The following is an 18,138-nucleotide window of genomic DNA, read 5'->3' as shown; positions in this document are numbered from 1 at the left end:
GGCAGCCTTGTGGGAGTTGGGCAGATGTAGATCCATACTGCGGTGGCTGAATCCAGAGCATGTCTCCCCTTGCCTCCAGCTAATGGCCCACCTCAGACCACCACCTACATCAGCACCTCCTTGTCGCACATCCAAGGCTAAATGTCCCGGTGCGTCATTGGCTGCTGTAATTTTAATGAGTAGATATGAAATGTTTTTGTGATGCATGTACAGGCAGCTCTTAATTACAAATGGTCAGGATATTTGTGCTGTTATTTCATTAATCGTGGAGGCAGAGAGGATTTTGACCCTGTACAGAGCCAGCTGCAGAACTGACATCGTTTATGAGCTCAGGTACCTCCCGGCTATGCTGTTTCCAGAGTCATTTTATCTCTGGAAGCAATTTAGATAGTTTCATGAGGAGCCAGCTCAGATTTACTAGCACCCTGTTTAATCCAGAAACAGTAGAGAATCTGTTACAAAAACCCTTCACTGGCTTGGTCATTGAAAGGGCTGATTAAATCTGACTTGCCACTATCCCTGCAAGTTCTTCAGCTCATTTCATAGTGTTACTTGAATGCTCCCAGCCTCCCATTGCTCTGCATAATGGATGATAGATAATATTTTTTTCAAGGTTTGTTTTCTGTTCCATTAAAATCAAGGAATCTAACGCAGGCAGAATGCAGTGGATATGGTATATGACAGTCAAATCTGCAGCCATTGCTGCCACAACCATTTTGTATGTGAATATGGATGTAGCTTAGCAAAGTGTGGATAAAGAATTGGAAAGTTATTTTTCTACTGAAGAGTCCTATTCACATGGAGAAGAGTTATGCACTTGTTTCAATAAATTACTTAATTGTTTTGGGTTATTACACTTAAATTCACCTGTAATATTAAGTTATTAGCCTTTTGTAGTAATAGTCAGAAGTCATCTTCATTTTAGTTGATGGTATTGTTTCAAATCTTTGAATTGACTTAGTTTAGGTATTCTTGTAGGTGGGCCATTCTGTAGATGTCGGTACCTCTGCATTGATTGATCTCTAAGGCTGGAAAACTTGTCTCTGGAGTTCAAGCATATCGCTCCCAAGAGCCACCAAAACTCTCAGAGAAAGAACCAGGCCTGATTTACAGAGTACTTTTAAGCTCCTCCTGCCAAACATCTCACACCTTTTTAGTGGAAAGTTGTCAAAAAACACATCGTAGTCAGTGTGAGAGCTGACACAGGTGAGGGACGTTCCTGAAACTGAGAACACACCAGGGGACAGCTGGAATTCATTTTCCTCACTGTTGGCCACAGGGGTTAATGCAATTCTCTCCCATTGCTATCTCTTGGCTTCAGGTGGATCCAGTCCCTTCCCCATGACCTACTTGCACGTGAATTTCTGGTGACTCAGTCGGGAAGATCTAGGCCTTGTGCAAAGAGGAGGTATCGTCATGTAGCAAAACACACAGGGAATAACAGGGGAGCAGCAGAAGGGAAGTGGGACGTGGGAGGAGGATAACAGCAATGTGTCCTTGTCGTATGTAACCTAGTTCTGCATGCATCTGGATACCTCAAACTACAGTGCAAAAGGGGTTGTGCGTAATATCTTCCTCTCTACCAAAAGCCCTTACTGATTTATGGAGATAATCTCTACTTCATATTTATCTGAAACGTCTTGTGATAATGACCACATAGCAGGGCCAGACAGGAGAGACACAAATCCAGCCTACCCCTATCTTTTACAGACTCTGTCCTGTGCTACATTTTTGTAGGCAAGTACATCAATCAGTGTGCACCTTCAAAATGCCTGTCATTTTGCTGAAAATTTATGTTTCCAGGATTGTTTTCTTGGAACATGCTGAATCTCAGAAGTAACACTCACACAAATATTTAGATAATTCAGGAAATGTCAGAGTGGGATAGCACTGAGAATGAACCCTGGGATGTTTTCAGGCTGTTGCCAAGCTCCAATGCTTTTCTGCTACTCTAGCAACATCACTTCATCTTTCTTTTCTGTACTTCAAAGTATGAAATACAACATACGTTTTTTTTCTTTAACAGCCTAAGGCATTGTTATATGGATCTAAATTATCTTCACCTCTTTAAGTATTAACAAACTAGATTTACGTATCATTCATAATTTATGTTATTTACATAGCGAATCATATTTAATCCTGAAATGCATTATCACTGCATCTTACTAAACCTCTAAAAGATTTATAATCATGAGAACATTATTCATTTGGGATAGTTGGTAATCTTTTTGTTGTACATTAAATCCACATCACCGTGGTGTTATAGGTGAATTGGGTTTAAAATCTGTGCCTGCTTTCCCAGGAAAGGACGGAGAGGACAGGAACATTAAGGAAGACATATAGCATCCACTCTAGGAGAAACTTACAAGCCTTTTAATTTCAGGATTTTAGAAGTTCATCCTTCTTTTGGATGTCATTCAATTATGCAATATTAAAAGCATTAGAAAATGTGTTGCGGAAAATGCCCTCACAAAAAGGCACAAAAAGCTTAATTAACACTAGACTTAGTTTTGTATCAAGATGCTGTGCTGAATCCTACAGTTTCTGTAATTGAATAAACAGGAGCATAAACACTTCCACATATTGACAATCTTGGTATACTCCTGCAAAGATCCATCCCGAATTCCTGCAGCTCACGTCCACATCTTGTTGAGAATAGTGGCAACTGTTTCGCTTTTGTTGACTGTCTTTCTCATCTTGTTTTTTGACTTCCATTAGAATGCTTAGTGCAAAGATTCAACATCTGGATCTGCAAGCTGCAAAGTATTGATAAGTTTCCAAATACATGTGGATAAAGAAGGGGATCTTGGGCAAGAGTTGTGTCGATAACTTTTAAAGGGCTTGCACGTTTAAAGTAACACAGAGATGTGCTTCTATTTAAATGTCTGTAAGCATCATAATTTTAGAAGGGCACCTGATCAGCTGATGATGTTCAGCGTTTCTGGCAAAAGTTCTGGTCTTACTTTCTTGTTTTTGTTGCTGTGGGCACACTTGGGACAGTTCACTGAATGAGCCGAGGTTACTGTTGGAGCTGCCTCTTAGAGCCCGTGGAATTGCTGAAGTTTCACATGAAATTATTAAGACTTAAGATAAGACATTAAGACTGTCCCAGACTCATCCCTTCTGCACCTTCAGGAGCCTGCAGAGTAGAGGTCTAAGGTGTCCCTTCACGCACCACTGCGTGAAAGGAGGCCATGGTGAGCCACAGTTAGGGTTGGCTCCCAAACCTTGTAAAGACTGGCTGGCTGTCATTCCCAGCTTGGTTCAGTAATAACCATTCCAGGTAGCAGCAGACTACGCAAAAAAGCTATTATTTTTCACTGCTGATAAAACATCTGGCCATCTGTTACTGACTCTGGCTAAAATAGTAACATTTTGGATTATGCAGCAGTTGGACTGCAATGGATTGTATTTGAAGAAGGGCAGTCACTGAGAACTCCAGCATTAAAACTTCGGTCTGTTCAAATTAGTGGGCAAATCTCAGAGGCTTTCACCACACAGAGCACCTACATTTGTTGGACAGTAGGAAATAAGCAGAAATTAAGGAACGTGACATTCCACATGAACACAAGAAAACACTTTTTTTTTTTAACTGTGACAGTGGTCAGACAGTGGCTAGGTTGCCTAGAGAAGTTGTGGGTGGAGGCTCCATCCATGGAGATACTCAAAACTCAACCGGACGCAGTCCTGGGCAGGCTGCTTCAGCTAGGCTTGCTTGAGCAGGGAGTTGGACTAGGTGGTCTCAAGAGATCCCTTCCACCCCCAGAGATTCTGTGGTTCTGTGTTCTCCGGACTGTTTTCCCTTTAAATAGTGCATCACTCAGATCTGTATTTAAGTAGTTGCAAGGCACAATTGGTGCTTTACCTGCCCTATCTTTCATGTCTGTGGGCTGCCATTTCACTTATAATGAGTTCATAGAAATGAAAGAATAAAAAAAGAAACTTTTAACAATCGCTATTCAATTAAAAATGTCATTTAACTTTGAGCCATAGTAAGCATTGTTGTACTCAGCGTGTGTTGCCAGTATGATCTTCTCTACTTCTTGATGGTGAATTTGTCAAGTCACGAGTGAATGAGCCTTGGGTTAGGATGTCCCAGTCTGAACACATTAAACTTTGCAGGCTTTACGACTATTAGGAGTTTTAGTAGAGACAGGTGGAGCAGACTGTATTGGACTTAAATTGGTTGTGAGATGGTGTAGGTGCAGGTGCTTTTTCAATCGGCGTTGGAGCTGATGGTAGTTAACAAAAAGGAGGCAAGGAAATGACGCTCGTCATTTGGGGATATTACAGTTAGAGCTAAATAAACCAAACAGATTAGATAGTAAATGCAGGTGTTGGCTGCAAATTATGTCTTGCTGTTAAAAATGTCTAGCTCTTAAAACGTAGCACTCTCTTCCTGCTGATTTTTTTGTGTTGGTGTTTGAGGATTAGATTGCAGGATACTAAATGTCCAGAAACTCATTTCTGGGGGCAGCTTGTGCAAGCAAAGAGTAGTGGCTAGTTAATCCAGTAGTGTAAAATTAGCAGATAAGTTTATTATCCATATTGCTACTCTACTTCCATATGTCTCAGTATGCGAAAGGCGGTCACTTTGGTTGATTTAAAAACAAAACGTAAAAGCTCTGATTTAGGTTGTTTTACTGACATCTGGCTGTAAGATTTTACAGCTTTTTTGTCAGCTCGCTCCCTCTCTTCAGCATGACAGTGTGGGAATAAGTGTCTGACTGATACATATGTCTGTATATCCTTCACTTAAAAAACAGATGAGTTTGTGTAGTTCTGCGAGAGGATTGTATTAGAGGTAATCCTGGAAGTGTACTTCAGTCTCAAGAACTTCGCCTTTCTGATTGCAGAAGGATGCAACGATAGGACTTTGTTTTCTCTTGGGAAGACTGATAAAATATTAGAAAGACATGTTTTACTGGTGCATGTATCCAAGAACATTGTATCTTGTATTTGCGTGGCTTTTGTTCATTCTCCGTACCAAATATCTGCAAGCAGTGGGGAAAATAATAGAACTGTTGTCCCCGTTGTTCAGGAACAGCAGTACAGAATACGAGAAACAAGTTACAGAATGTGCTAACTTGAGTAGGTCCTGTGGCGTGCAAAGGGGTTCATTGTTCTTTATTACTACTTGGTACTTCTACCTCTTACGTTGAAATACTTTCAAAAATGCTGCTGGTGTACTATGTATTCTAAGGCAAAGTCACATTGTTTGGTTTAAAAAAAAAAAAAAAAAAAAAAACAACAAACCAACCAAAAAAAACCAACAGAAAACCTGTAGTTGGAGGTAGCAATCTACTTTGACTGATCCCTAAAATAAATTGGTGTGCTTCATTTTACAAGTAGGATCACACAAAGGTGAGAGCGCTGAGAAGACTGGTGACCTCAGTGTAATCTGTCTTTCTGCTGCGACTTATTCAGCAGTACTTTATGACCCACATTCCAAGACGGCACCTTTTCTGGGGGAGGGATAATTAAGAACAAGGGTATGTCAAAGAACATTTAACCCGGTTACAAATGCAAGATTTAATCACCATGCACCCATCCTGCAATCAGCCATAACTTTACTTGTGCTGTGAAGATGGGAAGATCTGTGCCTCCATTCCTGAGAATATCCAGATAGTTAAGCATGTGGCTGGTGTCATGTCTGTAGGAATACTGAAATTAGGAGATGAGCTACACCTGATTCAGTGTATTTTAAATAATCGGTCATAGAACAAAAAGATTGGTCTGAGGATGGACCGAGTGAAGTAAGTTGATAACAAATGATGGAGCATCTTGCCTATGGCTCTAAGTTCTCCATATATTTCTTTTGTACCTCCTTAAAGTTTTTGAATTAATAATAAGCATCTCTTGATGTGCCTGTGTTTATTGATAAGCATAAATCCTCAGGGGTGCAGGGGAGCTTGCAAGTGAAAAGAGGCAGAACAAAAGCCCAGGTTCCTTGAGTAGCTTAAACCTTATGAGGATGGGCTTTAGCTTGAGCATTAGATTTTTAAGCAGCTCGATACTTGGCAAAGAGCAGATACACAGTGGTCAATTGCATGTGTTTGTGGAAGGCTTTCCATCTGCTTTTTAAAACATCACCTTGGCAGTAGAAAGGGAGGAAGCACTTGAGGATGTGTCATCTTTCCCAGATGTAAGCACATGGTTCAAATGCCTCACTTCTGTCCCGCAGATCACATAACTATCCTGATGTTCAGATCCAATGGTATGCAACATTTATTTCCTGTACAGTTTTAATCTTACTTTTCTTTCTTTCTTATTTGTGGACTTGATAATTTTTGGGGGGACAATAAAGTTTCTGAGATCTTTTCTAACGCAGAGTTTAACAAATACAGTTGTGGCAGTTTTTGACCCTGTTCCTTTTTCTCATTTGCCTTTTATTTTGGGCCTACACAAAATAGCTACTGCTGATTTTTTTTAAATGTGTTTCCGGATAATAATTCTGTATGCACTGAGCCCTCCTGCATATTTTCCTGATGGGATCCGCTTTAATTTCACGTCTGTTGCTATGGAGCTGTGTAGATTTGCTTACTTGACCTGCCAGCACAGGGAGTTATTAAAGACTCGGTCGCCATGGGTACCAGAGGACCGGGGTGTGCTTCGCGGGGAAATGAACATACACATCTCACCCTCCAGGAGTGAGGATGCCATGTCTGGGTTCAAGCCCATGCTACCCTCAAAGCTTGCATGCTGCAGTTGAGCATGGCGGGGCGTCACCCTGTGAAGGTTTGGTGTGTTGTAGCAGTCGGTGCTGTGAGGTCTGGAAGGCGACCAGCACTGGGAGGTCTGGTGGTGGGGTGGCAGCCGCTGTTGAGGGGTCCACAGCCCAGCCCTTCCCCCCCCCCCACCCCCACCCCACATGCTTCAGAATGTTTGGGTCTCTATGACAGTTTTTACAGAATCATAGAATGGTTGGGGTTGGAACGGACCTTAAAGATCATCTAGTTCCAACCCCCTGCCATGGGCAGGGACACCTCCCACTAGACCAGGCTGCTCAAAGCCCCATCCAGCCTGGACTTGAACACTTCCAGGGATGGGGCATCCACAAACTCTCTGGGCAACCTGTTCCAGTGCCTCACCACCCTCACAGTAAAGAATTTCTTCATGATACCTTATCTAAATTTGCCCTCTTTCAGTTTAAAACTGTTAGCCCTCATCCTATCACTATGCTCCCTGATAAAAAGTCCCTCTCCCATCTTTCCTGTAGGCCCCCTTGAAGTACTGGAAGGCTGCTATAAGGTCTTCCTGGAGACCACCCCATTTTGGAGAGGTACCTCTCAGTTGGGTCAACAGAAGACCCAGCACAGCCAGTAGATCCTGTTGGAGCTCCTCTCTCTGGCATATATCCCTTGGTATTTGTGATCCAGAAGAGGTGAAATTTGAATCTACAAGTCTCCTTAGACAACCTTCAGGAGCTGTGGGCTGCGACTAGGGACTGGCTGTCTTCCTCTGGTCCAATGACTGGTCCCATTGCTCATAGGAGGTCGAACAGCTTTAACGGGTGAATCTAACATTTCCATTCTCCTGGGGTTTACAGGACTTGTTTTGGATGTGAGGGAGATGTGAACTCTTGTTTTTGAGCCAAACTGGGTAGAGACAGCCTGTAATTTTTCTGACCTGAATTCCATATCTGTAATGTTGTTGTAATTGTCTCTGCCTTCACAAGCACACTGAAGTCCTACTTTGTTTTAACAGAGATACAGTGAATAAAATCAGTGAATCTAATGTGCAGTCTTTCTGAACAAATATATAAGCATTTACTTTAGGATAAGATAAACAGTACCTTAAACTCACTGGTTATACCGACTAACTCTCTGTTGACTGAAAATGGGACCAAGGTTGGCTCAGACATGGGTGTCTACATGAGAGACATCCACGTTTAGTCAAATGAATCCCACCCCCATCTCCTGTGGTCCTTATCAGGTCTCTGCAACTCTGCTGTTAGCTCCTACTGAAGCCAAGTCCTGCGTCTGCCTCTTCTATTTCTCTTTTTAAAAAACAAAACAAAAAAACCCACAAACAAACAGAAAGGAAAGTCAGTCTTAAACATTCACTTGCAGAAGAAAGTTTGTGTTTAAAGATCACACGTGGATCTTCCAATAGGTCTAATTAGGTGCCTTTTCCTCTTCTGTTCATCCCTTATAAGCTCAGGCATGCTCTGTTTGTCCTGTTTCTAAGGACCATGCCCAAGGTGCCTAGCATTGCACAAGGAGATTCTGTATCACAGAAGTGAAAAAAATGCCCTGTAACTTCCGAGAGACAATATTGGAATATAATCCAAATATAAGTATTTTGAGCCAAAGTTGCTTACAAAGTTAAGTAAAAATTATTAGCACGGTGCTATTTTTTTTTTAGTTTGGATTTATATATATTTTAGATTTAAACTTTGAATTTAAACAAATTTGCTTGGATTGATGTAGAAAACAAGTTCAAATAGCCAAGTATTTCTTTCAAATGAGAACAAGCAAAGTAGCAGCTACAAAGAGTGTTTTGGCTTTAAAGTGTTTCGTATTTTGAACCCAAATCTACAAGTTCCTGATAAAGTGGCCTAGAAAAACAATCTTTTAATTCTGTGTCACAAATTTTATAGTCTGCCCTCTTCAGAAAAATTATTCCTGGTGTTGCTTAGTAGAGACGTAGGCAATTAGTGGTTGGGCTGTGGCCTCTCAAGACATACATATATGTCTTTTTGTTCAGAAGACTCCCGGGCTGCAGCAAGCGCCCAGATGTCACAGTGAAAATGGAGGATCCAAAAAAGAAGCCAGCAAGTTGCAAAGGAGGAACTGGCAAGTAAAAGGTGAAAGTCTGAGTCCCACCTGACCAAAGATAGTGACCTGCCCGGCTGTGAGCTGGTGGCACATGCTCCCTGCAATTCAGGGTCTGGGGCACAAATCTTCTGCAGTTAGGAGCTTATCTCCTTCCTCACAATGAAAAATCAATAAATAAAGGGAGGTCCCCGTTATTTAGTTCAGTAAAGGGAAAAGAAAATTACATTTAGATGTGTTTGCGCCTCTTTTGGAGGATGGACGGGCACAAAGGAGCAGAGAGCCCTCGTAGCGGGCTGCTGGGCCGGCTGAGGGGATGCGGGCAGCCGCTCCCAGGGCGGCTGCTCCACTTTGGATAATTTAGTAACCGTTTTACTGTGGGTTTGAAGCCGAGTTCCCAGCAGGGCACACCATAACTCCTTTCTCTCTCTGGCCTGTTAATTGTCCCGCTCCAGATGTACAGAAAGTGGGACAGCCACCGTTACAGGGAGGCTGTGGCCGCCGGATCAGGATGGCCGCAGTCTCCAGCTGGGCCTTGCGCTGGGTCCCTGGGGGCCACGGTTCGGACCGCACACCGCAGTGCGTCAGGCACGCCGATATGGGAGTTCTGCAGGGGCTGCCTGGGCTGAAGGACAGGGTGAACATGTGCCGGCCAGTTCATCTTTTAGCTCCAAATGCCTTCTGCTAGAGATGCAGGCCTCCTGGGGATTGCAGGGACGTGCTCCTGCATCTGGAAAAGCTGGCAGAGTGCCTGGCGTAAGAAGGGCACTGGGGTTTAGAGGGCACAGTTGAGGCAGGTTTGGAAGATGGCAATAGCTGTAATCTTTACTGGAAAAAAAAAAAACTTTATATATTCAAGAAGGTTTTTTTTCTCTCCTCTGCTAATCCGGAGTGGAATATGAGCCAAAAAAGAGAAACTGATGCCATACACACTGCACACTCTTAACTGTTTGTTTTAAAATACATGTGAGGTCAAGCTAGAACATGTTTTGTGATTTGTGTATTTACTGCAGTGAATTTTCTGCTCCTCCTGGCTGTTTTCTGTGGTTTTCAGCCCACTTCACCTCCAGAGAAAGAAGTACCATGCATACGAAAGAGGCCATTGTGAATCTTCCCTTAGGAGAATTTTTTTTTTTTGTGCTCTACTTTCAAATTACATTCTGTATTATTTATGCCAACATTTAAAATAGCTTTCTGATTCCCTGCTTAAAGTATTCTGAACCTACTCCAGCTACGTTTTACTATGCACAACTCCCACCAACCATCAGTTTTTATTTGAAGTCATTTTTCATGAAATAACACACATCGCAGCCAGAATCCTGTGTTACTGTTCCATGGTTTCCTTTACTGTTTTCCAGCTGTATTCCTCCTCCCCATGATAAACAGTGTTGCCAGTATTTATTTTTATCTTAGAATACACAAATTGCATTCCCTTAATCTCCCTTCATAAACAGTGGCCTGTGATCCTGTTATCATTATTGTTGACCTTTTTTGGAATTCCTCCAGGTTATTAATGCCTTTTTAATGAGAATCCTGGGATTTAAACTGTTTTCTGAGCAATGTTTACTCAAGAATTGATAGATTATTTCCTTTTGTATTTTCCTTTACATCCCGTATTTCTTTTTTGTCTGACATCTTATTAGGTTCAAAGTGGAGCTACGCAAATAACTGATGTGGGGGTTTGCTGCCAAATCAAAACATTGAAGAAAACCTTTGTTTCAGACTGAAGAAAGACAATATTCAATCTAAAATATTTGGACTGTTTGGGGAGATTTTTTTAATGTTTTTACCCCCTTTTTAAGAGAAGAAAGAAATTTGGCAGTTTCCAAAATTCAAGCATCATTTCAAACAGAAAGTAGAAAATTCTGGTTTTCCATTTTCTGTCCATGTTTCATTTAAATAGTTTCAGTGTTCTCTGGATTTTGTTTTTTGGTGACCAAATTACCTCCTGAAAGTCGTTGTTTCCCTCAGAGTGATTACTTTAAATAATTTTAAGCAGTATTGAGTGGATAGGTCTACTGTATTCCTTGTGCTTATGTATCTGTATTTATACATAGACACGGAAAGCTAAGGGACTGTATTTTAATCATGCAAATCTCATTTATGTGTTTTCACTTGGTCTGTTTAAGCAGTGGTATTTTACTTGCTTTTATGTACCTAGATATGTAAATCCTGGTGAAGCTGTGTTTTAGATGCCTCCACTCTTGGTTTTCACTTGAAGTTATGATTCTCAGCTCAGGAGGAGCCTAGCAGAAGGGAGAAATAATACGTTCAGTTCCTGTTCCAATAAATAAACTAAAAATAAATAAATAAATAAACCCAGCAGCCAGAAGAGCAACTAGGTAGAGGTTGCCCAACTTTGCCCAAAGCTCTAGATTGTAGAGCTTAGTTTTCTCAGGTGTGTTGGGCGCAGGGGTTGGGTAGGGTCTCCTGATGGAGGTGGCAGCTGTGGGAAACTCAGGCCTGTTTGGATTCCCCTGTGTAGCAGGGGGTAATGAAGTCGGGCAGGCATCCTAAAGTGGGTGGATTTAGAGGAGCTGGAGAGGGGCGCGATGAGCTGAGCGGAGGGGTACCCATCTCCTCATTCGGTTCTTGCTGCTGGATGCGGTGTGTGTTCCTGGTGCTGTGGCGGGGAGATGATGTGCAGCCTCATCCCGTTCAAGGCTAAGTCTGGCCCTGAAGATAAGTCCCAGGTGAATCCTTTATTTCCCCAGCAAAGCAAACAGCGGAAGAGAGCTTTCCTTGGGCTGATTTTGTGTGGACCCTGGTGTATTTGATGTAGCATGAAACACCCACCCCGGTGTGTAGACAGGAGCCGGGCATCAGACTGTTCAGTGCTTTTAAAGCCGACCTGCATCTAGGCATGCCGAGAAACAAGTTTCACGCAGCTGAGAAGCTTTGCTGATGGAGACCGTTGTAGGCGTTACCGAGTGAGGTGGCAGGTAGGGAAAGCACCACTTCCAGAAATCCCCCCTGGGAGCTGGGGACCTGGCATCCTTTCATAAATCCAGTCTCCAGCCACTGCAAACGTGGACATCGCTTCCCCAAGGAGCTTGAAATATATTGCCTTTAATGTGACATAACAAAATAGTAAACTTACCCTATAATAGCGTATCTTATATAAACCGTTACATAAAACGTATTTAAAGGAAATGAAAATTCTGCTGGGTTTGTTTCATATTTTAGTAGTATTACAAGCCTTGTCTTGCTTCCATGCTGAGGAACTTCATTACAGGTCTCTGTTCCTCCCTTCTCAAATTCTGTAAGTAATAGGAAGCTGTTGGCTTTCGAAATCTGGGCGGGCTGTGACTCTTTGCTGGAGTTGGCAGAATGCAGTGTGACCACAAACCCACAAGGATTAATAAGCTGAAAAAGCACAGGCTTCTTGTCTGTCATTTGTGCTTCTTAACGATACGGGTGCTATTGGGGGAGCAGGAAATGACAGCAGTCATAACTTGAAATGCATTGCCCTCAGACCTACCTTGCCTTTGTTACTGTAAAATTTATAGTTTAGGCAACCAATCAATATACTGGGTAAGGTTTTACTGTTCGTTTCAATAGATGACACTTGAACTCTATTATTTTTTTGTAATCATTTCAACGTGTGCGTTACAGTAAATATTGATTAGCTTATGACAAATTTTCCTTTTCATCCCGGGGCTGCAGGGCTGTTTAGTTATTTACCTCCCAGATACGTTTCTCATTGCAGTATTTTTCTCTTCCCTGTTGAAAACATGCCAGGCTGATTTAAAATGTTTTATGCATGTTATAATGAAAACCATATGTCTTATATTAAGGGTGACTGTGCAAAAGCTTTCAGCTGAATCAGGCTTAGCCTGCGATTTCATGCATTTGCGTATATGCAGTGAGCGCGTGCCTGCGCAGTTAATTGCTGTGCACCGGCCAGCCCCTCTCCTCCTCACGCATGGGAACCAGATTTAGGAGATGTGTTGAAGGGGCCTCTGAAAGCCCTTTGTTAAACTTCTGCCACCAACGTGACGGGAGGGCTGGGATGTTTTCCCAGCCTGTGATGGAGTTCGCTCCCTTTCTGTGTACTGCTAAGTCATCCCTGCCAAAGATGACATTTTCCAGCTCCTAAAAATACTTCAGACCAGCCTATCCATTTCCTTTCAAGCAGACCAAATAGTACCTCCAGGTATATGAAAAATCTTCTGAGGTGACACTACGTTCTTCCTTATGAAAGATACTTGTGTCCGTAGGTGGATTTCCATATACATTTTATAAAACTGTCTAATTCAAGTTGAATATTGTTATACAACTATCAGTGTATTTTTTGAACCTCCAGTCTCAACGTTTCTATAGAGGTTGGTGTAGCAAAGTAGCATCCTTCCGTCTCTGATCCAAAGAGCCTTTTTGTTTGAACAGGAAGATAAGTTCCCCAGACTGTTCCCTTCTGCTCTGTGAACATATGTTCCCCCTGACAAAGGTCACTTCAGGCTGAGAAGAGAAAATTTATGGGAGCCATTTTTAAGGTGGTGTTAGAACAGCTCAAACTGCACATAGAAGCACAGAAAATAATTAGGTCAGGCTGATTTCTGTATGAAGAATCTCCTTAAGATATATAAAGCAGAAACAAAAAAACCCAACTTGCAGTGCTCTTTGTCTGTTCCAACATCCGCTTGTGGCTGCTCTACAAATCCATGAATTAAAAATAATTAAGAAAAACACAAGCCCAGATTATGGTGATATGCAGAATATACATGATGGCTCTCAGCCAATATCAGTAATTAGTTTGTAGTGACTGTGGTTTTAGAGAAGAGCTTGATTGATTGTGGTTTCACAGCATACACAAGTCACATTCTGTATTCATTTTGAGATCTGCAGTGCTTATAATTTGCATTAATGTAGTTCAGATTACTACCGAAACTGTAGTATTTAGATGAGATCAGAAAACTGCTTAATGAGATAAATTTTGATTATTTGATAACAAACCTTCTTCCAAAGTAAGAAGAATAAGCATGCAAAATGAGCGGAAATCAAGATAAATAATTAGTTTAGATCACACAACCAGCAGTCTGAATTGAGGAGATCATTTGTAAAACTGAGTTTAGATCCAGATGTGGGGAAGCAGGATCTGAGTTGCAGTTTTTCCCAAAAATCTCCTGTCTGATTTTGGAACTCTCCTCACACAGCAGGTTTGAACAGTTTATGAAGAGTCACACTGAAAGATTTTTTGCACTGTCTCTTTGCCAGCTGCCCGAGTGACCAGGTGCTACCGCAGTGTGCAATCAGCTGAAACATGATTAACAGATTTGTCTGATGAGGGAGCACTGGCAAGCAGTCAGGTGGATGGCCACCGACGTGCAGGGAGTGATGGCTTCATCGGACAGTGCAGTGGGATAGGGGAGGGGGTGCCTCTTGGTGCCCTGAGGATTGACCGTGCCAGGCATTGCTGTGCCCAGCTCCCCTCCGTCATCCTGGGAGCGCAACTCACAACTCTGATCTCGGTGACTAAACTGCATATAAGACCAGAGGGGATGGTTAGGTACCAAAATCCAGGATTCACAGCGGAGAGCATGCTGTGCAGGAACACACCTCCACTAGTCCACAGGAGATGCCAGAGACAAGCGCCTGTCCCCCAGATTTGGCCACCTACTTGTACTCCTGAGTGTGCCCGCATGTGTGCCTCAGATTCACTCTGGACGTCCATACCGGAGCCAGACTGTCTTTGTGAGCGCAGGCAAACAGCACGTTTTATTCCTTTGAAATATGGCCAGCGCTAACACCCTGGTTTGTGTCACTGCTGAGCAGTTAGAGCCCAGGGAAAAGATCCAAGTTCAGTGCCCTCCTTAGACTAAAGGAGTTCAAATCCACACCTCTCTTAAGAGTTCCTGAACCACTGCGACCTACTGGGCATCCTCATCTTCCTCCACTGACTCTAGACCTCACGGTAGTGGAGCGTATGAGACATGGGCAGAGGTAGAGCAGCTTGTGTCGCCCAAAGACTAGAGCCGCCCACACGGGGGAGAGTTCTGTGTCCTGCTCCTTGCTCCCAGGATTGTATCTGCTCTTACCCAGTTACTGTTTGGTGGGAAATATATAGTAAATCCAAGAGTCTCACGTATAGTAATAGTAAGTCAAATAAGTAATAAGTCAAAGGCCAGGGACTGGAACCAAAACCCACTGTCAGCAATGGGCTTGGCACTGTGAATTGAGTACATTTCCCACTAGGAGACTTTGCCCTTAAAATGGGTCATTTTTAAGGGTGTTATCTGCAGAAAAGCCTGAAATGCTAAAGCAAGACTTCGTTGCTTCTTTGCAGCTTCTTTTTCTAACATTTCTCAGTGCATGTGAGCAGTGTGGTTTTCTTTCCTAGATTGCTTGTGGTGTACAAAAACAATCTTGCAGGAACAACCCTCTATTAAAAAGGAAAGAAGCAGCGTTAGTTTTTTCTGGTAACAGCTTATGCTGTTAAAAATTGGAACTAGAGATGTAGCTGTGAGTTAAAAGTTTTAAGATAAATGAAAACAAGTCTCTTAAAAATACAGGTCCTTTCAATAGTAGGCATTACAACTGAATTCTCTCTACTTTTCCAGCTGCTTCTAATGGCTTTCCTGTTTGTTTTTTTTTTTGTGTGTGTGCAGTCAGGCCCTGTCTCTTCCCTTGAGGGTCTCTAAATAAAGCTAGCTACGGAGACCGTGTGCCACTTATTCCTCAGTTGCTGCACCAGAGTTGGTGAACATATATGCATATTTTGGTCTCTTTGCTGTATAACAGGATGCTTTTGAAGGCAAGGAAGGTCAGCAAATTTAAGTGCTTTACATTTTGAGGACAAGCTGTCTCTGTCAGCACTGTTTTATTTACAGCTCTGTTTCACTGGGTGACTATATGCAAAACCTAGCCTCAAGAGTGATATATATATATATATATATATATATATATATATATATATATATATATATATATATATAAAAGGTCATGTTTATGGAGTCAGAAGATAGATAAGCTTTGTGGTTTATATACTTTGGCAGCTATGAAGCAGTAGTGAAGTTGCAAATAGGGAAGACTTACACAAAAAGAAAAAATTTTAACGAGCTCATATGCATCCTGAGTGTCGGGAATCCAGTTCTGCTGGTCAGCTGTCAGTGTTCCTGTCACAGGTACTACTTGAGCTTTTTCCTTTTTTTGCGTATTTTAATCTTACTATTTAGATACCAAATGGACAATAAAATGCACACAAGCAAGTTATAGAAGGAAAAGGATTGGATGCTAAAGTGCAAGCAAAATTTTAATATTGAGGCCAGAAGACCACACAACAAGGTATCCAACTGTCTGCAATGGCTAGACATAGCAGACTGGGATGCCGTACTCCAGGCGCGCATGTGGGGTTATTGTGTGACTCTGTGTAAGAAATGTATATGCATATACTGTCTCTATATCCATATGTACATATATGACGTGGTATTTCTGTGCTCGCATACTGTCCTGGGAGGCCCAATACACCCACTCTGTAGAAGCTGTGAATGCAGTGCGTGACACGGTCACTGTACTGTGTGCTGTGGCTGAGGCAGTGCAGAGAACAGAGTCAGAGGTGGGGCCTTTTGACGCCCAAGGTGTGGGTGTGGCGGTTATCCCACGCCTGCGCAAGTGGGATAAACACGCGCCAGTGCCAGCTGGAGGCATACAGGCCCGTGCACAGGCAGCTCTTTCTCCCTCCCCTCAATTGCACCCCGAAATTTGCAGTTGCATCACATGCAGGATGGGAAATTTGCCCTTCAGTAGTTAGTAGGAGGTTTCCCAGTTGATGGTGTTAGCTCCCAGAGCAGTGGTCCCCAGCCCACGGTACAGATGAGCAGACGCATCTGTTGGACCATCACCACCCTCTCTGCCCCTGGCTAAGTTGTGCTTCTCAGATTCCAGGCAAGGAGCACTCCTGGAAAATATTACAGCACTTTCATGGAATCATAGAATGTGTTGGCCTGGAAGGGACCTTTAAAGGTCATCTAGTCCAACCCCTCTGCAGTAAGCGGGGACATCTTTAACTAGATCAGGTTGCTCAGAGCCTCATCAAGCCTGGCCTCGAATGTCTCCAGGGATGGGGCCTCCACCACCTCTCTGGGCAACCTGTTCCAGTGTCTCACCAGCCTCATTGTGAAGAATTTCTTCCTAATGTCTCCTCTAAACCTACCCTGCTCTAGTTTAAAGCCATTGTCCCTCATCCTATTGCTGCATGCCCTTGCAAACAGCCCCTCCCCAGCTTTCTTGTAGGCCCCCTTCAGGTACTGGTAGGCCACTATAAGGTCTCCCCGGAGCCTCCTCTTCTCCAGGCTGAACAACCCCAGCTGTCTCAGCTGATTTGTTGGACATCCATGTGTTGTTCATCCCATAGCACAGAGCAGTGCACAGCTCCACTCCCATGGCATGGGCCTGCTGCTGCCCGGAGTCGGCGGCCGGGCCACGGGAGGCGGGAACGACTGGCCCTCTGGCATCGGATGCCCTACGTGCGGCACGAGCGTTTCCATCAAAGCATATTCCTGAGCTGGCTTGCCTGCGGGCAGGCTGTTGGTAGTGTGACGCTGAGTGGCTTGCAGCATGGAAGAATATGTATGAATGAATTTCAAATGGGATACTGCTGAAGCCAGCGGCTCAACATGTGCCGTGTTTTGCAGGAAAGGGTGGGTAAGACAGTTGTCTTGGCCAAGGAAGCCTCAGATCAGGGCAAAACAAGTGTTACAGACAGTTAGGACAAAGTAATATGTTTCTGAGAAATGGCAGCCTCTTTCATGGGTAATGCTGAATCGACAGGCTGTTCTGGGGCTTACATGTGTGAGCTTTTGCAATCACATTGTCACAGCAACAAAAATAGTCAACAGATGTCCCTAGGGAGCTGTCAGCCTGGAGAATGGCGTTAGGAAAGATGAGAGGCCGCGTTCAGCTCCTGCCCATATTGCTGCTAGGCAAGGAGTTTCACCTCTTTGTTAAGACGTTTGTAAGACAGAAGTCACATTTACCCAGGAGAGTATGTTGCAATTGATATTATATGGATAGATGCCATGTTGTTTTGCTTAGAGATGTCTACCAAATGGCAGAAAATATTTTGTAAAGTCTCCTAGTAACATTGCTGTCGAGCTCTGCTACACACAAAGCTGGCTTGAGCGTAACTAACACACTTGGAACAGATACTAGCAGTGACCCCTTTAATTTATAAAACGTTATTGAAAGTCCTATAAATAGCCACATGCCTAATTTTAAGCGTAAGTAGTCTCTGTGTTCAGTGTTAAACTTGTGTGTAGCCGTTATCAGAATTGGGTTATCAGCTGTTAACAGGTTAATTTGTGCTTCGCAGACAGTGTTCTGGTCTCAGATGCAGTTCGGTCTTTTGGAAAGCTCAGCCTTGGAG

General features: G+C 43.0%; 1 protein-coding gene across 3 annotated transcripts in view; it reads left to right on the top strand.

Annotated features, from left to right (window-relative positions):
• The window catches only part of SYBU (syntabulin), a 42,034-nt gene that overhangs the window by 14,649 nt on the left and 9,247 nt on the right, over window positions 1-18,138 (top strand). The gene's annotated exons all lie outside the window — the stretch shown is intronic.

This window comes from Chroicocephalus ridibundus, chromosome 2 (genome assembly GCF_963924245.1).
Source record: "Chroicocephalus ridibundus chromosome 2, bChrRid1.1, whole genome shotgun sequence".
In the NCBI taxonomy this organism is placed as follows: domain Eukaryota; kingdom Metazoa; phylum Chordata; class Aves; order Charadriiformes; family Laridae; genus Chroicocephalus; species Chroicocephalus ridibundus.
This window is presented reverse-complemented; position numbering and strand designations above follow the sequence as displayed.